General features: G+C 41.3%; 1 long non-coding RNA gene across 1 annotated transcript; it reads right to left on the reverse strand.

Annotated features, from left to right (window-relative positions):
- Positions 1-7,345: 7,345 nt before the first annotated feature.
- On the reverse strand, positions 7,346-10,100 carry LOC129604840 (uncharacterized). The gene is made up of 3 exons (XR_008696126.1): positions 9,964-10,100; positions 8,338-8,489; positions 7,346-7,601 (listed from the first exon to the last, which is right to left on the reverse strand). It is a non-coding gene; the product is annotated as an uncharacterized LOC129604840 (long non-coding RNA).
- Positions 10,101-10,595: the final 495 nt, after the last annotated feature.

Here is a 10,595-nt window from a genome sequence, read left to right on the forward strand (position 1 = left end):
GCTTTTGGTTAGTTTTGGATTTATTCAAAAATAAAAATGTCTAGCAAAATTGGGAAAAGATCATGACCAATGATTTAATGCAGCAAATTCAACAGCATCACAATCACTCATGACTCACGATGACTGAGGCTGTGATTGCTACCAATGACAGTTGTTCAGCATTTGCTGAGGCCACAGTTAAGGCAGCTGCTTGAGGCAAAGTCACAAGTTTGCAATAATGTTTTTGTTGCAGCTTTTCTGCCACAGGAATTTGAAGTCACTTCACATTGGCTTGAAGCGTTTACCCTACCAGCAAAAATAAGCAGCATAAGCTAATATGCACGCCGTAGCAGCTGTGACCAGTCATAGTCGAGCATCATCAAACAAGAAACATCCATCCACTCCTTTTCTGCAACTTATGCAGAGAAATAACAAAAAACTTTAGTTGGCAAACTTTTGAAACAGTCGTCCACTGAGTTAGTGCAGTTTCACACAGATACAGAACATCCTGTTTTCCTGTCAGGATGAAAAGTCTGACGTTCCAGGCAAGAGCCTGGCAGCAATAATACGTGCTGGCAGGACTGTTGTACATTAACGGGAGCCATGTTAATGTTAAAAGGTCAGGAAGCCGTGGCTATTGATTTTGTAAAGCTGAGATGAAATCACAGCATCTTAAGAAGCCTGATGCACTGAGTCACGGAAAACAGGATAGAAAATTGCTCAAACCACCTAAATATTCATTTCATCTGGAGAAATGTAAACACGTGCCTCTCCTTACATTAGCTGAGATGAGCTTTCATCTTAAAGCATCTTCTGTTAGCAGCTGTAATCCTGTTTCCATGGAGGCGTGGACGTAAAAATAAAAGTAGTGAGATAAACTTCGCTGACACAGGTGCAGTATCTCATTTGTACTGGTTTACTTATGACCAAGAAGCCAGTAATAGCTTCAGCTCTCATTAAACGACAGAAAGCAGAATTAATCTCCGTTTGTGTTTTAATGTAACTGAGTATGTGATTTTTAAGTTTTCAGTTAGTGATTAGAGAAAACTTGTTTTGAAATAGACGTGGTGCAGCTCCGAGCCACTGTCTGAGGGAATCATTTCTGCTGGATGCACTTGTTTAACATCCTCAGGTTTTAATCATTTCTCTGATCCCGGGGACAAATGAACTTGAATGAGATGTTTGAAAAGCGAAAACAGTGTGATATAAGAAGAGCATGCAACTTAATTAATCTGTGATCCCTTTATTTCCTCGCCTAATATTCACTTAGTGCTTTGCTAAAACATTCCGCAGGCTTGTTATTCTGGCATTCTTATTTGTTCATTTGACATCTTTCCAGTGCAGCTAATTCAGCACCATAATTAAAAGCATCGATGGGGCTGGCGATTCTTACTTGGTGGCTGCTCCACAGCACGTCCTGGTCTGAAATGAACCTCATTGGACATTCAGTTTGCCAGCAGTACTCTCTGAGCCTGGGATTGCAGCGACTGTGCTGAATCCACTTTATCAGTTGCTGCCGGTGACGCCATCCCGCTGCGAGGATGCTGCAGGCCCTGGGAGACCTGTAAAGGTGGAGGGGAAATGTGTGCTGTAAGACACGCGGGATTCCTGTAGGAACATCTGATGAAATCTGCAAGAAACCCGCAGCTTTGGAGACCATTTAGCAACAAGATGGAGCAGCACCGGATCCAGGTCCACACACAAAACTGGCAAGATAACACTGGCCAGCACAGACTCAGGACATCCACAGCATCTGGCTGCATTGTACACATCCAGGGTTAGACTTTTACTGTAGAGCACTTTAGAGTTTGCCGTCAAATCGAAGAATTTAATTGAGAATAAGTTTTGTTCTTTTATGTCAGATTTTATGACCCAGAGCATTGTGTAAACATTTTCTATGCCAACAGAAACCACAGGATGAATACTGAATGTATTATAATGGAGTCATGTAAAATCTCCCATTCTACATCATTTATCATTTACTTTTCAATTAGATTAGTTCAGTTAATCTGTTTGTCATCTGTAGTGTCTTTCTTCTTGGGTTGTTTGTGTCCTCTGACAAGGTAAATACATAGAGGTTTAGACTAATCAGCCGTCAGCCACTGAAATACTGAAGGATACTAAACTGGTCCTGAAGTTTTACCACTCAAACAACACGTACAGTAAGTGAGCGTCCGCTTCTCCTCACTGCTGCGTTGTGAGACGATTAATGGCTCCGTTCGTGTGTTCGAGCTATACCATGAGCTGCCGCTGAGCAAATAACTCTGATAGCTGAAGTTTGTGATAGGCAATTTAAAGAGCTCATTATTTTTGATGTGATCTGTATGAGAAACCTCTTGTTCTCCATTTCCAATTTAATGAAGCGAAAGCACTTTAAGGAGATGAAATCTTTCTTCCGAGGTGCTTTGATAATTTCAAGCCAAGTGACCGGAAGGAGTACAAACGAACGGGCCTCACATGGTATAATTGCTCTTTTGTCATCAGCGGCAAATCCAGAATGTGTTCTGTAATGAAAACCCACCGGCGACCCTGAGATGTTATTACAGGGGTCCCAGCTTTTCGTGACTGGAACTAGAAGATGGACACTGTCAAAGATTCAACAATTCAGATGAAGCTTGTTTTAAATTTGCAGTTTGGGAGAAAAAGCTTTAACGCATTCCAGCAAAGCTAAATATTAACATATATGTGTTCAAATAACTGATGATGGAATGAAGCTAAGATGACACATAATATCATCTCATTCAGTTGAATGCAGGCTCAATCAATGCAACATTTTATTTTATTTATTTACACTATTTATTTATTGAAACTTACACTTTGACCCTTTCTGTAGTGATGACAGTATCTTAACCTCACACACTGTGACTCTCATGACTCATATCATTCCTGGATACCATGCGAAACCTCACTTACTGCAGCATCATGACCATTATAGCCTCATCACTTCCTTTAGACATGCTCTCTACCTATAATTTCAATAAATCCAGTGCTTCACACTCAGCATTCAACCAATGCCGCTGGTTCCTTTCTTTGCTGTTAAAAGTCGTTGCATTAAGTCATTTGTGGTGTAATTTAGTGGAATTGTGTCAAAGTGGTGGCGCAAAACTTTAAAGCTGATAAAATTCCTCCACGGACATGATTGCAACCGTGTTGCTACCTGCTGTGCGGGAGCTTTCAGTGATTGATTTTTTTTTTTTTTTTTTTTTGATCAGGCAGCTTAGATTTCTCATGAATGGGCCAATACACGGTGAGCCACAGTACAGAGAACACGGTGGAACCGGACTACGATAATAAAGGCTCCGCACGAAGAATGAGGGCGAGTTCAAAGATTAATTAGTAGTGAGATTAGCAGTATCACAAGTCGAATGAAATTGAAATAAAACGTCTCCTGAATTCAAAGATTAAAGTTGATCAGTGTGACGTGCTGAGCAGCTGCAAGTATTAAAATCGTAGACTTCATAAACAGCTTATGGTTGCAGATGGTCGCGCTACATTAAACAGCTTTGCAGAACATCAGAAGTCAAGTTGCAAAAATCAGTGAGTGGAAATGAAAACGATCATGAAAAGCTCTTACAGTGTTTGTTATTAGAGAACATGTCTGTTGAATAGAATAAATAGGAATTAAAATAATTTCAAACTGGTATCATGAGCAAATATGACACTATAAAGCTTGACGTGCTATTTGTAAATAAAATCCAGTTTGGTGTCATCACAGATGCCAAGATTATTTTCAGCCACCTGAAATCAGTGAACTTTGTTGTTATGCATATTTTAGGAAACCTTTTGAGAGAAGCATTACTGAACTTTTTGTCCAACAAGTCATAATCCAAATGATTCCACATCACGTGTCTGTCTTTCCAGAAGCCCGTCAGACGGTCCTGTGATACAAACAAGCCCATTAACATCTCTGTGAGCGTCTTCCCTCTGACACAGGTAACAAAAAGGAGAATAGGAGCTCAGTCCCTGTCTTCTGTGTCTCATTCCCACCATTTATCAGCATTAAACACAGAGGCTGCATCAGCTGACAGCTGTAAGTAGAACCAGTTGCACTTAGTGTCCTTTTCATATCCAAATCAACTTAGTAGTAAAAGATCCTGTGTTCATTTGAGGATCTTTCCCAGATTAAAGTCTAATAAACTTAAATGACACACTCAAAAAATGATTCTTGACCCTGATAAAACATATTTATAATTAAAGTATTATATAGATGAAAAATAGGATTTCAAATGATTATGTGTTTTTTTAAATAAACATAATGCAAATATGCTCAAACATACTGTATAATGTATGCAAAAACACCAAAAAACCTTTACTTGAAAAAAATCAATAAATTATAATATTTATAGTTTTCTTACATTATGTAATTTAACGGCATAACCCCAACCTCACTGAAAGATTACACATTAAATGTCATTACTTACCTGGTATTTATGTGATAAAATTAGATGGAAAATTTACAGCAAATTACAAAAGTCCACATTTTAGGCCTGATTATTTCTTTGAGTGCAGTACGTGCTTGTCTTTCTAAACCAATGCCAATGTTCTTGTTGATCCCTCTTGCAGACATTCATGGTCATTGACCTTTGACCTGTCTCTTTGTTTTACTCTCTCTAGTATTTCTGTATTTGATCAGTGAAGTCGTTTCACCGCAGTATAAAATGCAGATGCTTTATTTTTTTGCTGTTATTAATTTATGGCAGGCTTTTCCTTCTCAACCCCTGATTCCCACTGACGCAGAGTGAGGGTTGTGTGTGCGCCATGTTTTTGTCTCCATCCCTTCCACTGATCTGTTATTACTGTTAGTGCTTTGGGTCACAGAGGTGGATGTGTAGTCTTCTTGTAAACAAAGGAAAGTCATGTTTACCACTGCACACTAGAACCTGTTCCATCTTGGGACAAAGCCAGACTGGATGAAGTCTGAAATACTGGTGCATAAATGCAAAACTGAGGTTTGATCCATGTCACACGTTTCCTTCTGCCTAATCTCTTCTAGTTTAGTATTTCCAATTATTCTGTTTTTAGAATGATGATGTTTCACTTTTCTAGATTCACGTTTAAAAAGCAATGCAGTCATCCAGACACGTTCTGCTTTATAGTACATGCTGTAAACAAGAAGTGCTTTTCCCTTCACGTCTTCGCCCAAGGTGCAGTTTAAAGCTGCGGTGACAATCTGAGAGCACGCTGAATCTTCTCCTCACTGACGCTCTCCCCACAGTCTTCTCTTACTGTACAGCTTGTACCATATTTCAGATTCATGCACATCTTCATAGCCTCTATGTCGACGCTTCCCTTTACAATCCCACTGCACGGCGTGGGCAAACTGTAGCAGATGCTATACGGTCGCTGATTTAGACTCAGGTTCACTGTGATGAAGTCTGAAACAAATTGTTTTTTTTGTTTTTTTTTTCCATGAAAATCCTCATTGGAAACATTTTGAACTGCCCTGTAAAAAAAAAAAAACAACAACCCAGAAATACTCCCACCTGAATCTTCCGGAGCTACATTCAGTGATCTTTTTTCCCACCTGAAGAAAGAGTTGGTTGCCTTCACGTGTGTACAAGTGGCTGAATATGTTTCTGCAGGGATAAGAAGCTGCAGCTGGTGCCAGGAAAAATCAAACAGCAGCAGCAGCATTCGCCATTAAACCTATAAAATACATTAAGTGCAGCGCAGACGTGCGCCACCGCATCATTAAACAATATTATAATGCCTCACCAGGCAGCAATTAAAATGACCATTAATGCAAACTAATACAACTATGTCTCTTCTTCTGCCGTCCATTAGAAACCAGCGAAGTCGAACTGTTTCAGCTCATTTGGATCAATCTATCAGTCGCTTAAAGCTGAAAGATTTTAGTCCACTTTTCCTGCAGATCATCAGTGTGAAAAGTCCTGTTAGCTTCCAACGTGTGCTGATTAATCTGTTAATGCACTATGGCGACGAAAGACTTCAAGCTCCTTTGGTTTCAGGAGCTGAAAAGGTTCCACTCGACAAATGTACAGTTAATGGATTGATTCGCTTCAGGCTACGACTCTTGAAAACACAACAGCTCTGAAAATATTTCACAGGATGCTTCCTTTTTGTGGCTGACGTCTGGCAGCAAGAAGTGGAAAAAATATCCCAGGTACACAGTTGCTGAGGGGAAGAAGTTATTTTAGGTCTATAGGGTTTTAGAAATTTGTTCATTTTTAAGCACTGGCATCGCTGTGTGACAGAAAGTTGGAGCACCTCAAATTCCCCGTGGTCTCAAAACTCTCCAGGATGATTATCTGTACAAAAATAAACTTCTGCCTTTAATAAATACAGTATGAAATGAGAGGTCTAACATATACAGCAGGTCTGGTACTGCAAGTCATTCATAACTGAGAAAACTGAGAGTTTTCTGACTAAGTGCCTCAATATATATTGTATGTAATATTTTGGTTGTACTGTATATAAATCAAATTAATCAGCTGCCTGCTGGTGCAGGGTTGGTGTCTGGCCATCAACAGCAGTGAGTCTGTCTGGGCACCAGGCCACGGGTGGGTCTGTGGCCACCTGGGTCCACCATTCATTCTCCTCTTGAGCTTGCTTTGCTTTCCAGCGGCTCCCAAGAAAAATACTTTGGCTTAGAATCAGCCCAGTTTCCATGTTGGACTGCAGGTGCTGTACAATCAAAGAGTTTGTTAAAAATAACTCCCTGCTGCATCTAAAACACTGGTTTGGTTTGCATAAGACCAGGGTCCCATTTTTATTGTGGGGCTGAGATACTAAATACTATTTATTTTACAAACTACTCCTGAGTAGAGTGATGAAAACTGGGTTTGACTTTTTAAAGTGTGTTAAAGGTTTTGAATTGTGCAATATGTCTAGTTTGAAATGAGTTGATGAATGTGTGACTTGTATTGACAGACTTGTATTTGAAGTTCATATTGTTACCTCTTCGGTCAAGCTGTTTGTCTCGTCTGGGGTGTGCGTTTGTGTGATGTCACTTCCTGCTTCCTGTTTCCTGTCTGACCTTGTCTCACCTACACCTGCTCTCATATCTAGTATTTAATGACTTTCTCTACACAACACTCTTGTCGGTTTGTTCTTGTTCGCTGCCTGTTGCTCTGTCTGTTGGTCCTGCGTTGCGCGTTTGTTGCATGTTACAGGCTGGTTTGTGTTTGTGGCCTGTCTGTTGTTTTGCTGTGCGTGTTACTCAGTCTTGTGTTACCGTCGTCCTTCTTTGGTTTGTGTTCTTTGTAAGTATGAAGTATTGTTATTCTTGCATTGCAGTGATTTTTATTTTAGTTCTTGTGTTTGAGCTATCACCTACAGTACGTTGTTATTACTGTGTTATATGTTTTTCTGTTTGTCTTGTGGGTCACACACTTGGGTCCTCCATCTTGTCTTTTTCAGTCTGGCCCTAAAGTTAAGTGACCTCATGTCTTTAAATTTCCCAGTAAGGGATTTGATCGGTCTGTCGGCCTTTTGCAGCTGTGTCTTGTTTGAAATGGTAACAATTTTACTGTTTGTGTGGATTCAGTCAGTGTTAAATAAAACAGTTCCAAGGTTGGTCTTCAAACTTACGATGCAACAATATCCAGTCACATCATACTGTAGGCTGCTTTGAATGGCAGTGAACTTCATAGATGTGGACCCTGAATGAAAGACAGACAAAAAAAGACAATCTGACAAGTGACAAGGCCTCAGGGAGGACGTCCTCAGAGCAGATGAAGGATTGGGATCTTTTCAGTAAGATAACAGTCTGTAAGAAGGACGAGATGCAGAAATACAGAAAGGACAAACTCATCTTTAATTTCTCATCTCATCTTATGTATGTATATATATATATATATATATATACAGTATACACACACACAGATACACTCAATATCTGTTGTAATATTATTATAAAACATTTTATTTCATAAAATAATGAAGATTTGCTGTATAACATTTTAATCACTGTCTGCACTCAAAACAATATTGTTTCTTCTTAGCAGACTTCAGTTTATCGAAGCTACTTTGCTTTGTATTAGCCAAAGTACTCATGCATGGAAAGAAATAAGGGAACAAACTGAAGCATAAATACCTGGAGTTAGATATTTTTCAGATAAACCTAAACCTATTTGTATTCTGAATGAGTGAATGAATGAGTGTCACAGATGCACAGGTATGTTGGTAGAAACTGTACAAGTAACTAATGTGCATCCTAATAAACTTAATAACAATAAGCTGTTCTTTTAATACTGGCTCAACTCATCAATTACAGCTTAACCAGTCAGACAACAATTATTTCATAGACCAAAACAGATCAATTCAGGAAATAAATTAACAATGAATCAGCATTAGAAATTGCCATAATGTAAAATTTAAATCAAATGAGAAGCTCACCCAGCAGTGATTCAAAGCAGCAGTCATCAAAGAAACACTGAGCGTTGTTATAACAAGGGAGAACTTCTGTAAGACCTCGTCAGGGAAGATAAAAGAATGTGTGGAGAAGCACACCCCCATTCAATTTCTTCTTTGCTTAATATTGCAGCTGCCTGAAATCAAATATTGTCGAGTGGTAAAGGTTAACTTATTTAGAGTAAGACATCTCCTGCACAGTATCAAACAAGGTTAATGCACATTTTCCCGTCTTGCTTATTCATTAGTACCAGAGGAACTTGTTTAAGGAGGAGATTGTGATACTTTGCCTCAGGGTGATCTTTCTTTAAATACAATAATGTATGGCTCTAATAATATGCCTTTCTCTGGCTCTTGGCAGGCTTTGACTTCAGACTGTCTGCCCATTGTGAATATGACACGCTGTCATAGATATGCAGGCACAAGTTTTTTGTTCAACTAATTGGATTTGCAGCCTGGATGTGACGACAGAAGGAAGCTAATGCCAAGCTCACGCACTCAGGCAGCTCACTGTCCGTTACGTATGATGGGTCGAAGATATTCATGCCTCTGATCTCTCTGTTGTGCATCGCAAAGACAGGTGTAAATGAAGCACAAACAACTTTCTCCCACACGTGCCTCTCCCGCCGTCCTCCTGCCTCTCGGTGTTGTCGGCCCACCAGTCGCTCCGTATTTACAGTTCATTAATGAGGCAGCTGGGGACGGGAACGGCGGGAATGGAGAGCTCCTGGGATGCAGCTGGCATCTGAGGGAAGAACTACAGCAGCGGAGTGACAGAGCTACAAAATGCACATCTGGGACGTGTTCTACAGTGTGGGGGGGGGGGTGTTGGAGACCAAGAGGCTGAGCTGAGACCCGCTTTACTGTGCTGACCCGAATAGTTGGCTCTGATAAGGCCTACTTTAATTATAATTCTATGACTCCCATGGTTTCTTCTCCCTTCTCGCAGCAAATCCTGGAAATCTGTCAGTGGCTTATGACCAGTTTGCTTTTCTTTTTGGGTCTGCGCAGTGCGTCGGCCCAACCCCCCCCCCCCCCACAGCCGAAACCCTATTTCAGTGTATCCCCGAACACCCTGCAGTCAATAAGGACTTGTCATCTTGCCCCACCTAACAAAAGCCCGGCCTGTCAGAACCAATACGGGCCCTCATCGATTTAAATACCCCCCCCCCCCCCTGCTCTCAGCTGAGCCAACAGCAGGGGAGATTAGGAGCATGGTTGCAGCTATCGGAGCGATGGATCTGGACACGCAATCAGTTATTCAGAACTAATTCGATTTAGCAACTGACAAGCAGACCATATTGAGTCTGGAAAGAAGAAGAGGGATTGTTTGTGGCGGCAGGTGAGGCGGTGGCGTGTGGGGAGAGGGGTCATAACAGATTATTTATCATAATTGACAAGTGGCTGAGGTACCAGCGCAGGGAGCCAGGTCCCCTCGGCCTGATGGATGCCATTTATCACCGCAGTAATTGAGGGCCCTTCCCCGGCTGGAGCTGGATGCGGCGGGGACGTAGGCGACCCCGCGCCCCTTCTGTTTAAGGTCTTCTGTCAGAGCGCGAGTGCAGCTCTCTGCGGCCGCAGCGGCGCCGGCTGACATCTATCAGAAGTTACCTGGCTGCTCCGTCACTGCGGGGTCGGCGTCCATCCATCTGCATCTGCATCTGCTGCCGAGGTGTCGGGGCCATCTCTCACACAAGCAGGAGAGGTGCTCCCGGTTCGGTATTTGTTCCGTGTCAATTCAAACCAGAGACATGTCTGCACAAATACCTCAGTAACCATGGTAACACTTTTTTCACAACAACTGTGTTATTACTCTTGTGGAAATTGGGTTATGAGACTGGCAGACAGAAACGGGGACCCAGTGAACAGCTCTGCTCAGTTTCAGAGAGGATGTGGTGCCGTTGGCAGGCGATAACTTGACTCTGGTGTCATGTGGCCTCAGTGTTTTGTGTGTTGCCCTCTCCTGGACCCGACATGGGCCAGTATGAATGTATTATCCTGAAATGGTGGCGAAGCCAGTCTGGATTTGTTTTCAGAGAATAATAAGGCAAATGCCCAGTGTGTGGTCCAGTACATCAAATATGTGATATATCTAAACGCATATAGTGTTTGCACAGTATACAACCTTCACAGAAAAGACACTATACAGTGTTCTTATGGAGTAGTTCATTGGATAAGGAAGTTTCTTTTCTACCTTGTTACCTGTAGAAAATTAAGAATACAATGTTAAAAAAAACGCACTT

This window comes from Betta splendens, chromosome 11, assembly GCF_900634795.4.
Source record: "Betta splendens chromosome 11, fBetSpl5.4, whole genome shotgun sequence".
NCBI lineage: Eukaryota > Metazoa > Chordata > Actinopteri > Anabantiformes > Osphronemidae > Betta > Betta splendens.